Source organism: Puntigrus tetrazona, chromosome 2 (genome assembly GCF_018831695.1).
Source record: "Puntigrus tetrazona isolate hp1 chromosome 2, ASM1883169v1, whole genome shotgun sequence".
NCBI classification, from domain to species: Eukaryota; Metazoa; Chordata; class Actinopteri; order Cypriniformes; family Cyprinidae; genus Puntigrus; species Puntigrus tetrazona.
Genome location: NC_056700.1, coordinates 16370169 through 16385506, shown reverse-complemented (window position 1 = coordinate 16385506; position 15338 = coordinate 16370169). Strand labels below are relative to the sequence as shown.

Below are 15338 nucleotides of genomic sequence, written 5' to 3'. Positions count from 1 at the left end.
TGGCCAGTCAAATTACAGAAGCCGGACATGAAAGTCAAATTTGACAACTGTGTTGTGATAGAAATGACCGACAGTAATATTTGAACTGAAAATATCCTTCATCGTTAACTTTTAAGTGATATGTGCAAATTGCAATTTGACTAAACGCGGAACATTAACAGAGCCATTTAAGTGAATTTTATTTTGTAGAGAGTTAAAATTGATCGTTTTTATTCTTTTTCTTACAAACGATATTCCTTAATCTACACAAAGTAACTGTTAATATTATGTCTAAAATATAAATTGCTCAGTACTAAACTCTGGGTTTTGAACTGTTCTGTAGGCTATGAGCATTTCTGTTTTGTTCAGAAGCTATTTTCTCATCAGTGTGGCCATAATCTTTGTATTTCTTCCTAAGGGAGAGATGTTGTTCACCAAAATAAAGCCAATTTATTTCTGGCTTCGCTTGTCAGCAGTGAGGTTGAACAAATGTGAAAGATTATGGTATTTAATTTTCTTTCTGACCGTGGCACGATGTCATTACAGGGATGGCTTTAGGGTAGACTGGAGCTTAATGCTGTTCTGGAGAGATGTAAATTAAGTGCATACTTCCTATGACAAAATTCTACCAATATGCATATGGATATTGATTGAGACTTCTGAATCAGTAGTCTCCCATAAGGACGCACGCCATGTCTGAAATTGATTTGAATATTTTGTCCTCCATGCAAACAATTCAGAATTTGTGTAGGCTAATGTAAATAAAGTAAATAATGAAATAAATAAATATGCTGTGTCTCTTTCCTCAGAGGCAAAACCGCTGAGGCATTTGGGAAGAGCAAGCAGGCAAACTTTATAAATGTAAATAATTTCCCAGAGAGCAGAAGATGCAAGAGGCAGGCCGAACAAAAATAGTGCTGCGTAGGCACAAAAAATGGATCCACAAAACGAATACATGAATAAAATCGAGCATGCACAAAACAAAATGTGCTATCCATTCAACTGGATGCCAAAAAATCTATGTGAACCAACAGCGTTCCAGCTCCAACAGATGTCAGTGCTCATTTTATGGCTCACCTTCCATCACTACTCACAACCTGTGAAGTGCTACAATCAACAGCGTGGCCAGTTCGCTTGCAGTAGCTTTTCAATTCTTGTTCTCCCAAAAAGAAATGTAAAAAATTCATGAAAGACCAATACAAAACTTCTAAAGCTTCGGTTTTCCCCACCCACGCGTTTCCTTTACTGTTTGAACAGAACAAATATTGTAAAACTTTGTGCAGTTTTCCCATATGATTCATGGGCATCACTGTTTGCTGCAGCCTAAACATGACAGAAGTCCAGTGCCTCGCATCCAGTCTCGGTGCTGGAAGTTATGTCAGTGAACCATCAGAGAGAAGGATCACCATGGCACCGGTTCTCCGTGAATCACAGCAGACTCGCTGTAATTTGTTATCTTTCGGAGATCCCATTTCCGATGTGTTGATGCAGTAGATAGATTCCCATACCGTAACCATTTATCACCTGTCACTGGAAACTGTTGTCACACTTTTTTTTAGCTTTCTGCCGGAAAGTCAGCTTTGAGAAATGCTCTTTGCAGAAGCCAAGAGTCATAAACAGCATAGAAAAAAAATACGAACAATATACAAAATACACGGTTTACATGCATCGATGTCAAAATAAATTTAAAGGCTGTATATTTTGTTTGCAACAGTGCCTGTGTTGGTTTGAGCTCAGCTAGTCATGCTCAATGAACACAGATAATTAGTCATCCTAAAAGAGTAATACTCTTCCTGCTAACTGTTTGGCAGATTATAAAATAAGAAATCCTACGAGTGTGAGAGTATTTCAAGAAATTATCTTCATTTTAATCATTCTGCACCATTTATAATGTTCTTTGTAACAAGAATTAGCAAATGGTTTTGTAATGTTCTCATTTTATTGTACACGTCTTCACAAGGTCAGTAACAAGACAATGTCACAATTTTAAGGGAACGCAAGAATACTTTATTCAAATTACGTTTTTTACAAACTGGTGCACATTAAATTAAGTCAGTTAATTAAGATATTTGTTAGGTTTTATAGTGATTAATTTAGCAACGTCTCTTGCTTAAGTGTCATTGCTTAAATATTGCACGGCAAAAATATGATAATGAAAATGGCACATGTTCATATAGCTGTAATTGCGTTTTCATAAGTGAAATATTATTCGCATATGGAATGGTGATGTTCAATTAAATCTGATTAAGATTAATCGCTTGTCTTGGAATTAAAAGTGAAAAAGCTGTTTTGCTCAGTATGTTTATGAAAAGGGTGAAGTCTCAGTGCCCCACTGCTCAATTATTTATGAATCCTTTTGTATTTAAATGTTAGATTAGAATGTTAGAAGTCATCTTTGAGTAAAGGTGCGTCATTGGTTCTTTACTATTTGTAAATGACATGTCATTTAATTGTGCCCTTAGCCTTATTCTGTTTGGACAGCAAACTTACTTTACTTTGGTCAGTACATCTAATGGTTAGAAATGATTAATGGAGGTGTCCTTTGTGCCTTCATATAAATGATTAAACAATAATGAAGTTATGAGAATGAAACTGAATTATCAGAGCAGCAAACTCAACAGGTTTAACAATGTCTTTTGTTGCATTTGAGTTTCTGATTAATCTATCACCACACCCTCCCATTTAGAAAGGTCTACTGCAAAAATGCCCGAATCAGCATTCTGCCTGCAACCAATGCCACACCTCACAGCTTTGATATAAAACCTGTCAAATTTTAATTAATATTAGTTTCATGGCTTGGGTTTTTATGATCGACACTTCTGATAATGAATTTCATTCACCAGTTACAGCCTGTGAATAAGGAATATGTTTCCTGTGCAAGACAGTCGGTAATATTCATCTTCCTCACTCTCTTCAGTCCAACACGACGAATCATAGGATTTTCATTTCTCATGAATTGGCCATTTCTTGTTAAAATGGTGATGCGTATTGAATGAGAAAGAACTGGCTTCCCCAAATCCAAAAACAATGCAATGCAATAAAATAACACAAAACTATTTTTCATTAAAAATATACATGCATACACATTTAATTCTGTTTCTGTCAAAGACTTTTCATGTGGTGAGTAAATGTGCACATAGTAAATATACATTGGAATTGAAATTTCACTTGCTATCTTTAGCCTGGAAGAAAAGTAGACAATGTTGAAAAGAGCTTTCATCCTAGGAAGCTGGATTACTTTTTTCCCTTTTGCTGAGGCCTCGGGATCTTCTCGGAGTGCTTTTATCTTTAACGTTTTTCTGAATTGTGAGACTGGGTTGAAGTAGCGCCCTTCACTAGGCAAAGTGTCAGCCTTCACCTGGTAAAGCTATGACATCAAAGAAAGCCAAAATGGTTTTAAACTTAAAACCTGAAAAGTAGAAAGCAAAAGTTTTGACCTGCTCTTTGCATTCTGATGAGAGTGCACTATTCAGTGTAATGCATAAGAACAGAGTAAGCCTCGTGAGTACACAGACTTATTCTGTTCTTCTGTTGCATTCATCGGAAAGACTTCCATCAAAAGGGGATAAAATGGCCTGGGAGTCTGAAAATAATGTGCAGGGGGTTTGCAGTATCTTATTAAAAGCGCTTTTATGCTTCGCGGCTTAACCAACATCGGCTTTATTGTCTAAGGAGGTCAGAAACCCTCTTCCATCACGCATCACAGAATCTGAATATAGAAAAGCAGGAGAGCGGTTTTATCTCTCAGAACTTAGCAGACACCAAATCTGATACTCATTCCTTTATGCTAATGAAGATAATAATATAATAGTGTAAATCCACAGAGTCTATCAGGCACAGGATTTGTTATCATGCAGGTAATTTATAATAAATAAAGTGCTAAATAAAATGGTACAAATATACAGTATATAAATATACTATATAATATGTATCCATCTTGTGTCTTTAGCAATCATAGTGAAAACTTTCACCTGGAAAGACTTACATTTTTGGTATATGGATTTTTTAAGATACCATAAGATAACATACAGGTAAAAATATTAAAAAACTTGATTTCAAATCAATAGTTTATATCGGCACAATTCTTTTCTAAGTTATGAACTAAAGTTTTTCCTTTTGCATTAATAGAATCAACATTATTGTTTATTACATATATTATTTAGTTCATTCAACTTAATTGTGGATTGTAGAAACAACTTTAGATAGTAAAGCCTACAATTTATTAGATCCAGTCACATAGCTAGGCTGTTATCAGTCTATTTTAAATGGTTATAAAAGAACTTAAAAAAGGACAGTTTAGACTTTCTAGAGTAAACATCTAAAATCTTCAAAGAGTGGCTTTCTTTTGACATAGGTGATAGTTAAATTCCAAAACATAAATATGCTTGAATCGTACTGCATGAATTTTTATAGGATCATTTTGCAGATCGATGGCTTTGCAGCTAAATAATTTATTTACAGAAAAATTGATATTAATAAAAACATGACATTATGTCACTCACACTGAGTTTCTTTTTAAAGAGATTTTAGCTTGACCTGAAATGTTTGACCAACACAATATGCAAGGAGAGCAGCTCAAAATCCCCACAGAAATTTGTGAGCAAAAAACAAACAGATTTACATCAGATCTGCTGAAAGCAAGAGAAACCGTGAGAAAACCGACACCTATAATCTTCAGTCAATCTCTATTGAGCTGTTATTGCATTTGGGGCAGTCTTTAGAGAGGTGAACTATAACTTCAGTTTAACATTCTGCGATTAAAAAAATCAAGTTTAAACAGGACAGGTTTTATTTTGGTCGCTGTAATGTGAGATGATTTATTTTATGCTAAAAAAGAGCTGGGAATCAGGTACATATTTGAGAGTTTCTACTGCATATATTCTGCTCATTAATATAGACAGGCTGTTAAACAAAAAACAGAGCAACATTTGCTGTAAACATGGCCTGAGGAAACCATCGATGCACACAGATACTATCAATGTGGGCAGCAAAGAGGAAAAGCTAGCACAAATAATCTTGTTTACCATGATAGTTGCGTAAATCCCACGTCCTGCCCTGACTCAGAACATTGGATGTACATGGCCTCAGGACCACCAGGCACTTTGGTGAATGCTAATTAAAAACTATGAAACGATCAATTGAACTGCTCTGTGCTCTTGTAAAGTGCATAGAGAAGCAATGGGATGCCAGATTTGTACTGACACAGCAACCTCTCCCTCTCTGTCTTTCTGCCCTCCTCGCACTCTTCTCTTCTCTTGCTCACTTCTCCACAACCTCTGCCTTTCACTGCTCTCCTTTCTGTCTTCATGTCTTTCAGTATTCTTTGACTTTGGTTTCTGGTAGTGCAAAGCATTTTTATAGCGTTTTGCGATGGAGCTTTTTGGAAAGCAACTCCCCAGAGCTCTCTGGGGTCTGACTGCATGACAACAGATTTTAGAGTTGGTCTTTATAACAGCCCGGAAAATGAGGGATAGCAACCCAGTGTTCTTTGGTTGGACTGTAAGGTTCTGGCATTAGGTCTGTAGGTCCCCTGTGGCTCCACTTCAAAGACTCATACATGAGGAGAAGAGTGTATAACTTCTCTTCTAAAAGTGAGGACAAGCTCTACAGTTACACGCTGTGCTCTAAACAGTCCTGAGCATTTATTTACCGAAGGTAGTGACACTTTACATTTTTCGGTACTGTCAAAGTAGTTTACAAAATAGCGTTGACCTACTGTGGTGACAAGCCACTTTTTCCAGCTGTACAGTAAAGTATTCAGATGAATTGTATTGCATTTGCTGCTTCACAGTACAGAAAGCTCAGGAATCTTCTAAAACAATCCTTTGATTGATTGAGCGAATGAATGAATAGAGCGAATGAAAGAATAGACCTGGTTTTATGCCATAAATGTATCTTGGTGCGCTTTTTAGTGAGACATGAAATACATATCAACAAGCATATATCACTGCAGTTTCCAAATAAATAAATAAACACTAGAGGCAGTAAAATTCCTTTTCACACAAATTTACATAGTTTCAATTAATAAAGTGTAATTCTAAAACAATTACTTGAAGAATATTATGTTATGGCTTTAAAACAATATTAATATGCTGGGATATCTGAAAACTGATGCTTTTGAATGTTAGCATCAAACATATCCAGCCTTTCAGTGACAAGGAGCACCGGTTCATCCCATGTAACTATGGTTCAACAAAACAGTTCAAATCTGTTAAAAGAAAATTTAAATGGCACAGCTGCATCAACAAATGCCTTTTCATATCAATTTTGCATGTGTTAACACTATTGTGATTTTTACAAAAGAAAATATTGTTATGAAACATTGATAGTTGATGTATTTTTACTGTACATTTCACTGTTGAGTTTACAGGTCTTCTATATATGTTAGCCTAAATGATAGCACATTTTTGAATGTGAGATCTGTGTTAATTCATACTTTCTCATCATATAGCTGAAGTGTCTGTCTATCACCTCTGAGAAACCTAATAAGAATTCTGTTTTCTGACAGCAGTCATCACTTTCATGAGCATGCACACACACACGCACACACACACACACACACACACCACACATCTAGTTACTCAATGAGCTTGAAAAACTGTCACAACTGTCACAAGCTGTCTTCGGACTTAGTACTTATACAAGGTTGTCTCCTTGGAGAAAGACAGAGAGATAGGCATAGCAATTGATTTTTACACACAGACTCAAAGTCAAAGTGACAGACAAAATCTACCCCCCAAAAAACAACCCTGGATCATGGTCATGGTCAGCACACACCTTTCTGTTCTTCTTGCAGTGTGAATGCATTAAATGATGCCTTTGCCAAATACATCACGCAAGATTGATTAGTTGATTAATAAGGTTATCAGCTCTTCCATTTTCTGTTGTCCTCTTTGATAAATTATAGATATTGCCATATGCTGGATGAACAAATATAGCTCAAGCAAGGCTGAGCCAATCACACCAATTACCATCTCATCCTAGATGAGAAAATCATCAAAAGTGTGGCATCCTGGTTTGAAGTGTCCATCATGAATGAGCGTATATAGCCAGTTCTCAATTTTTCACTTGACTTTAGTTGGTCAGCAGGGAGTTGGGCTGGTTTGAGAAAATCAGACAGGCAGAGTCTCTGCTGGCCTCAGGACTTTCACACTCTGCTCTGTGAAGGGGGATCTATTGGCCCACTTTTGTGTTTGAAAGTGGATCATAAGAGGTTGTTCATAAAGGGAAGCTTCCCAGTTCAACTGGACAGAGACCAATCTGTTTCTGCTCACCACATGGACTTCCTCTCAACTTAACAGTACAAAAAGTTGCATTAATAGGCCTAGTGGAGATTTTTTCAGTGTCACAAGTTACACAGTTAAGCCAGCAGGAGGCAACATGTTTTTTAATAAATAAAACACTGAATCATTCATTCAATCGATTCGTTCAAACAGACTGATTTATTCAGGAATTAAACAAGTAGCCAATGAAACAAGTAGAGTGAGTTTATTCAACCGATTAGCTCAAAAACACTCGTTTGAGGCTGTTATGAGTCAGAATCATTCACTCTAGTGATTTGATGAAAACACAGTCTCATGCTACAACAAAACATTAATACTGTGTGTTGCTCAAATCAAGTCGCTATCATCAACAACATGACGGAACAATTATGTGCACCAAAACACTACAATTGGTGGTGCATGGATTTTGATTTAAACAAAAGATAAGGAAAGCATTTGCAATTCCCATCGATTAAACATTTATTAAATAGTTATGTCTTTGTTGCATTTTATTATTTGCATCCAGTGATGCTAATATCTTGCTATGCTAATATGCTGTTTGCATATCAGAACCAAGCTAGCTCTTTTGTGGCAACCCACCAGCAAGACTATCGATCATACGGTCCCTAAACATAGATCACAAGCTCAACAAATCTGATTCTTCTTTTTTTTATTCTTCCTCTTTTTTGTTCTCCATGTACATTATCTTTCAGAAAGCATCAGAAAATGTGCAAGGTCACCTATCTCTGGTTGCTATAATTTCTTTGGGGCGTTTTTAATTGCCAGACCACCATCTGATACTGAAACACTGGAGAGTAGCTCAGTGAGATAACACTGTCTGTCTTCCAACAGGGGTGGGTCACATAAATATGCTCTCCTCTCCCATCAGCTCTTCATTAAAGACTGAATAATGTCGAACTGCTGATGAGAGTTTATTTGCATCTCCACATTAATTCTAGTCAGCTCCTTTGTTCCTGCCAGAACAAGAGGGTGCAACAGCTTAGTAGCAGTAACAAAGGCAGACCCTAAAAAAAAATTACAAGACCCCTGCGCTTGTGTGTGCATTGCACACAGTGATTGCTGGTATCACGGCTTGCTACTTTGGTATATCATCCATCATGCTTGGTTTGGCGTGAAAGTATGAGGAGCACATTAATCTATTTTTAGAAATTTAAATGAGGAGGATACTTTGTCATGCCCAACTAAATCCGTGGGCACAGTTGATGTTTAAAGCAATGGATTACTCCAGCTGGAAGTCATTTGCAGCTAAGGTCAAAAGTAATCGAAAGTCATTTTTACTGGGGGCTGTTTTCCATGTGTGAAATACTGCATTCTCAACTCGGGATGAGGGTTGGCCACTCACCCAAATCCCCATGAAAACGCCACCCACCAAAATATAGGACTATCACGGCAATAAAAAATGCAAATAAAGATCACCCAGCAACTGATCTTAAAGCACATTTTAGGAATATTATTGCCTGCCATAAATACACACATAAAGAGGTTGAGATTTGCAGTAGGAGTCTAAATTATAAGAGAAAGCCTTTAACAATGGTTGTCTGCTATAATAATGTCATCGAAAATCCCTTATTAGTCACAGAAACACTTTTCATTATTCAGAATTTTTAAGCGGAAGTGCCTGGCAGAGAAAGAAAACTTTCCTCAGTTCTCCTGCAGTGAATTTCGATCATTTTACAAGGACATTTTGAGTTTGTTCTGCTCCTTTTCTGCAGGTTTGTTGCTGGAACTTAATGGCGAACATTTTAGCCCGATGCCTGAGTGATTGAATCCTTTCCAATGTAATTGGACCATAATGGCTTGGTCATTGGCCTTCTCAGCAACAGCGATTTTAAAGCATCCAAACAGGAAATTCACACTGGACAAAGGAAAAGCAAATAAGCAGAAATTCTGACTCTGTTTACCTCCTGTGGTGTATGCGTTTTAATATGTGTTCTTTAGAGACCAGGCCTGAATGATTTTCAAGCTACTATTAAAACATATATTGCTGAAATAATAGAGGAAAACAAACAAATACAGTGGGGGCTTGTACAGATCTTGGCCTCTAAATATTCAAGGACATTTACTCCCCAATTTAAGCACATTCTCACTTTCATCCTCTTGAATGCTTAAATGTAGTGCCAACAACTTCCGAATGTTTCATTTTCTTCTAGCTGATTAATAGGGTAGTTAAGGTAATGGAAACAAGACTGTTTAGAACATTTCCTAGCACTCAGTTATTTCTTGGCAAGAGTAGCAGTTCAAATATTACAAAATTCGTCAGTGCCACCATGGTAATGGCAAGTTTTGCAACGCGAGATCCTAAATCTACCGTAGAAAATAGATCTTCTGAGTTCTTGCAGATACCTGTGCATTTCTGAAATTTGCAGAGCACAATGTATTTGGAAATTGTCACCCTTTCTCCTCACTTGAGCTCACGTGTTAAACCAAAGAAAATGACTCAAGAGAAATACAAATTGTCAATTTTTACAGTAACCGAACGACCAGAGGTAGAGATGATGCATATCGCCGCTTACCGCTGATGCTTTCTAAACATCCTCACAAAATGCCATTGCATAAAAGCTCTCAAGGATAAGCCCTTTTCCCATCTACACTAACGGCGTTAGCTCAACCCGATTTAAAGTGAACCCAAGTCAGATTTTCCACCCCGGCCTATGCATCATGCTCACTGAGGGTTGAAAACATAATGGCCATTTAGTTGACAGATCTCAATGAGATTATGAGGAAAAAGTGGAGGAAGTGTGAGCAGACTCAAGGCTTTTCCCGAACAGGCACATACCAGCTTAGGCTCTGTAATAAGATCTGAAAGCGCTGATGCACATTAAATGCTCAACATCAGTCACAGGTAGGCAGGGCAGCACTGGGTTTACACTCACCTGTCAATGCCTATCAAGCTCTATCAAGGACATGGATATAAGTCAGTGCCTCAAGCCACAAAATGCGCCACCGAACGCTAAAAGCAGGTACCTGTTCAATCTGTTATCGTAAGGCTACTTGGCAGACCTGAGACAAATATGTAAGCATGCTCAGCTGTAAAGGTCCATTACTTGTGACATTGGGAAGCCATTCGTAAGATTGAACTGCCGAAAAGTTGCACTCTCTCAATGCATAGTAACAAGCCAACTGAGACTGATAGTGTATTACCGTGAAGCTTTTGACAGGTTTGATACTTTTACTGTAAAGCCCTTATTTAATTTATGATTACTGAGCCAGCTTTAAAGTTATTGTCCCATTTGCTATATTAAAAGCTGATATGTAGAAAGACAAGTGTATGTTGTTGGGCCAACACAATTAGTCATATTTATTTAGGCAGCGCCTATTTTCTCTAAAAGAGGGCAGACGCTTTTTGCACTAAGCGTTATAGAAGTAATGTACCAGAGAAAGGGAGAAAATAGCTTTGCCATCAAAATTGGCTATTTGCATTAGTAAACAGACAGTAGCTGTTCAGTGTCGAAGATGGGTAGAATTTATTTTGGTATGTAGCTTGTTTTTATATTAGCTTATTAAAAGGCAACTAAGTGGCATCATTTAGCTGGGCTTTTTCAAGCACAAAAAACACTGGGATCGATGATTTTCTATTTTAACAAGTATGTTATTACCTCTAAGATTCCTTAGGTAAAAATTTTGTCCAAAACATCAGAAAATGATGGCTGAACAACTGCAGTATTTTATTTATTTATTTTTATGTGTTCATTATTAATGAAGCCAGCGATGAAAGACCGGCTTGGTTTTTTTTTTTTTTTTTTTTTTTTTTTTTTTAAGGAAGTGCACCAGAAGGACAGTGATAAGAGTTAATTAGCATTGTTTTTTTTATGTCTTTTGTGAGTTTTAATGACTTTGCTAATAAGGAGCAGCAAATGCCCCAGTGGCTGGTCAGAGAGTTTTGTCATGAAATATTCATATTCACCTAATGCTATTCCAACACTTTGGCCCGCTTTCTAGAATACACTTAAAAAATAAAAATAAAATAAATAAATAGCAAAATATCATATTCAGTGTAAATAATCCAGCATAAATATCTAAAATAATATAGCAAATTCACAGCATACAGCATAAATTTTAATTAAAATATAAATAGAACTAATCCACTGATTGTTTCCGACTTTCCTCAAAGAGTTCATAGAATCTAATGCAAAACTTAATGCATCAACAAAAGAAGGGGAAGGAACAAAGAAAATGTGTTGTCCGCCTCAAAATACAGTGTTGATTTGGCCCATGCGGGAATGCTGTGACTCCCTCTGCTGTGTCAGTGAGATTGAGTTCTTTTTGAACTGATAGCACTTTTCTAGTATACATCAGTATCAGCAGTTCTCTGTGGCTGGCAAACACTGCAATGACAATAATAGATACCTTGTGTTTGCTGTTGTGCTTTGGCACTCAGGTCAAGAGTAGAGGAGATGGTTTATTCAGACAGCTCGTGCCCCTCCCACCTCCTTTTGAATGATGCTTTTCAACTCTCTCGCAAGATATATGCATGCAGTCATTTTTCATTACGGATATTTGTGTGCTATCTGACGGAAAGTCGATCAATTCAATCCCATTTGAAATTTGTCTATAATGCAAAAAAGTGCTTTGTGCGTGTGTTTGCAGCCCAATTTAGAGAATTAAAGGGATAGTTCACCCAGTAATAAAAGTTGTGTCATCATTTATTCAACCTCATGTCACGCTCATGAAAAGATATATCAGACAGAAGCTTCATACGCTCTGAGAAATAAAGGTGGTACCTTTACAAAATAAAAGTATGTACCTAAAGGGTCAATTTTGGTAACTTAATGGTACATATTAGTACCTAAGCTCTCATTAACAGGTACAGAAGTGTAGATTTTGAAAAGGTACCACCCCTGTGACAGCTTCTGTTGCAACACACTGCTTTGGGGTCAGTAAGATTTTTTAAAAAATTAATGCTTTTATTCAGAAAATAGGTAATAAATGTATCAAAAGTGAAGACATTTATGATAATAATTCTATTTCAAATAAATGTTGTTTTCTTAATATTTTTAATTATGTAATAATTTTTATTTTAATGTTTAATTTATGCTGTTAAGAAATGTTGCATGTGCACCATATTTGGATGATTTCTAAAGGATCATGTGGCACTAAGGACTTAAGTAATAGCTGCTGGAAATTCTGGAAAAAAAGCAAAAAACATTAAAATGTAATAATATGTATATGAAGAGTTTATTTGCTAAAACTGATTTTTTTCTTTTTGTGTTAGTTAACCCTTTTTTAGTAAGCTAATCAAAATGACCCAATTGCTGTTTAATTGACATTGAGATTAATTGTAATGCACAATGAAAAAAAACACTGTATTTTAGAATCGTTAAAAACTGATACAAATACACATTTCACAATATTTTGCTATGTATAATAAAATATAATACAATAATATGTTTTTACTGTATTATTGATCAGATGCGGCCTTGATGAACATAAGAGAAATTGAGCATTAACGACCCAAACTTTTGAAGGGTAGTAACTTTTAAAGCAAATGAATGATGAAAAGCAACGGAAAAGTGTTCACAATTTTTCTTTTATCCCACCCCAGCAGGCCTGCATCACCCTGCTACACCCATAATATCACAGTTAGTTATTATCAGTTATGTGAGCTTGAGTAAGAGACTGAATAAAGAGCATGTGGATTGATGGCAAGTCTAGCCTGTCTATTGGCCTCACCTGCTCTTCTTTAGGCCAGCCTCAACGCCTCCTCACACTGCTGTAGAGCCCCCGGCCATCAGCAGAATCTATCATGTGGACAGAATTGCTGACTAGCTATTACTTCTCTGCAGTTGCCATAAAACCAGGCAATTAAATGCTATTGGCCTATTCTGTTCTGTTTTAAACCAGTGAGTTCTGGTTGGAGGCGGCCAGCAGAAATGGGAAATTAAATACTGTGACAGTTACTGTGAAATTGCACCTGATGAGGTGGGCTTGGAAAAGAACTATGGAATTACTTTGTCGTCTTCATGGAAATTCAGCAGTCTAGACGGATTACATTTTTGATAATCACAGACTGAAGAGTGCTAGTGTTTATAAAGTTGGTCTCTAACGTGTTATAAGATAAACGTATTAAACAATCGTAAAACTCCTATGTGACACATTTTCAGAGTTTACCTTCGGAATAGTTGTGGAGTACATGTTAAAAAGCAATGCTGGTGACTAGTAATTGAAAAGTTTGTACTCTGCAAAAGTTTTATGCAGTTTTATTATTGTAATATTTAATAACATACAAACGTGGTCAGAATTGTTGGCACCCTTGATAAATATGATCAAAGAAGGCTGTGAAGACAAACCTGCAATATTAATCCTTTTGATCCTTTTTTTAAAAATAGAATCACAAAAATCTAACAGTTCATTGAAGCAAAACAACTGAAAATGGGCAAAATCATTATGAAATAAATGTTTTTCTCAAATACATGTTGGACACAATTATGGGTACACCTAGAATATTTTATGAACATCTCTTAAGTATTTTCATATTTATATTTACAATTTTGAGTACACCAGGGTGATTTGGAATGTAACAATTATTCATCAGTGTTTTTCTGATGGAGGTCCTGGACATCCTGTTTAGGTACATGGCATCTTTGATTCTATCAAATTCCAACAGAAAAAAAACAACTGAAAGAAATCTGGGCAAAATCTCATTATGAAATAAATGAGCACAAAACAAAGATGGCCATTCCAGTTTTCTGACTTAAACCCTGCAGAAAAAGAGTTGGGAGAAACTGAGGAGGAGAAGCTGGGAATCATGAAAGAATGGTCTCTGAACTCTTGTCAGGTGTTTTCTAACCTCCTCAGGCATTATTGGAGAAAACTCAGAGCTGTTATTTTGGCAAATAGAGGTTTCAAAAAGTATTGAATAAAAGGGTATTTTCAACTGTTTGTTATAAATTGTTATAAAAACATTTATTCAACAATGATACCCCCACACGTTTTGTGATACCCCGTCCATTTTTGCGAAGGTTTTTAAAAAAAAGTTTTAAAAAATTTACAATGGACATTTATTTTTACACGCTTGGGTACCAACAATTCTGACCAAATGTGTAAATATAGAGTTTTACAGTCTGGCCCAGAATCTGAAAAATATTTTCATGCTATTTGTAATAAATGGGCATTATTTTTTTTTGTCTAATGTCTTAGTAAATAAACAAACATCAGCATGTTAGAATCATTTCAATGGCTGTTGAAAATTCAGCTTTACCATTACAGATGTTTACATTTAAAATATGTTAAAATCCAAAACTGATATTTTTAAATTGTAATAATATTTAGAATTATGACTGGTTTGTGCTGTCTTTTCAGCCTTGGTGAGCACAAGAGAGTCTTCTGTCTTACAGGCTCAACAGTCTGTACGGTAGTGTAATCTGAGAGTATAAACACAATAAACAACAATGCACAATTAAATATTTAATATGGTATAATGATTCAGAATTTAAAAAATAAATAAATAAATGAAAAATAAAATGATCTGGATTCCTACTCTGATAAGTCTGAATTCTCAGTTCTAGCTAAAACCTTTGGAGAGTATGTATAATGTTAGTCCTCATTTTATATGCCGAGGGTACCTTAAGGGTCCTAGTGGTCGGCACACACTGTATTAACCATATTAGGGTTGTGAGTTTGTACTTTGTGCGTTCAGGGTCCTCGTTTTTCAGTTTTGGCAATCTCAGACCACATGGCCTCGGGCTTTGGAGGCCCGTGGCAGTCTATAATTTGGACTGCACACGCTGTACTGTAATTCACTTAATAATTTCTCAATTCAAGATGGTGCGGTTAAGAGCATATGCCAAAAAAAATAGAATGCCAAAATCATTTTGTCAAACACCTGTTGAGTACAAATGAACTTGAAACTCTGCGCTAAGGCCAAAATGTTCAATTAGTGCACTTGACTTAATTTGAGAGATGTCATAACAAGAGATGTCATCCTCCATCCGAGCAATCTAGGGTTTAACTGGTATAGGAGGGGGCATATAACTGTCAGTCCGTTCATGGTTATTTATATCACCAACCATGAACCATATTTCTATTTTATCCATCACTGAATTTTATGATCTTTTTATGATCATTACACCAGCACAG

At 36.2% G+C, this 15338-nt stretch overlaps 1 protein-coding gene across 1 annotated transcript in view; it reads right to left on the bottom strand.

Moving 5' to 3' along the window:
* Window positions 1–15338, bottom strand: part of tnr (tenascin R (restrictin, janusin)) — a 118212-nt gene that overhangs the window by 57855 nt on the left and 45019 nt on the right.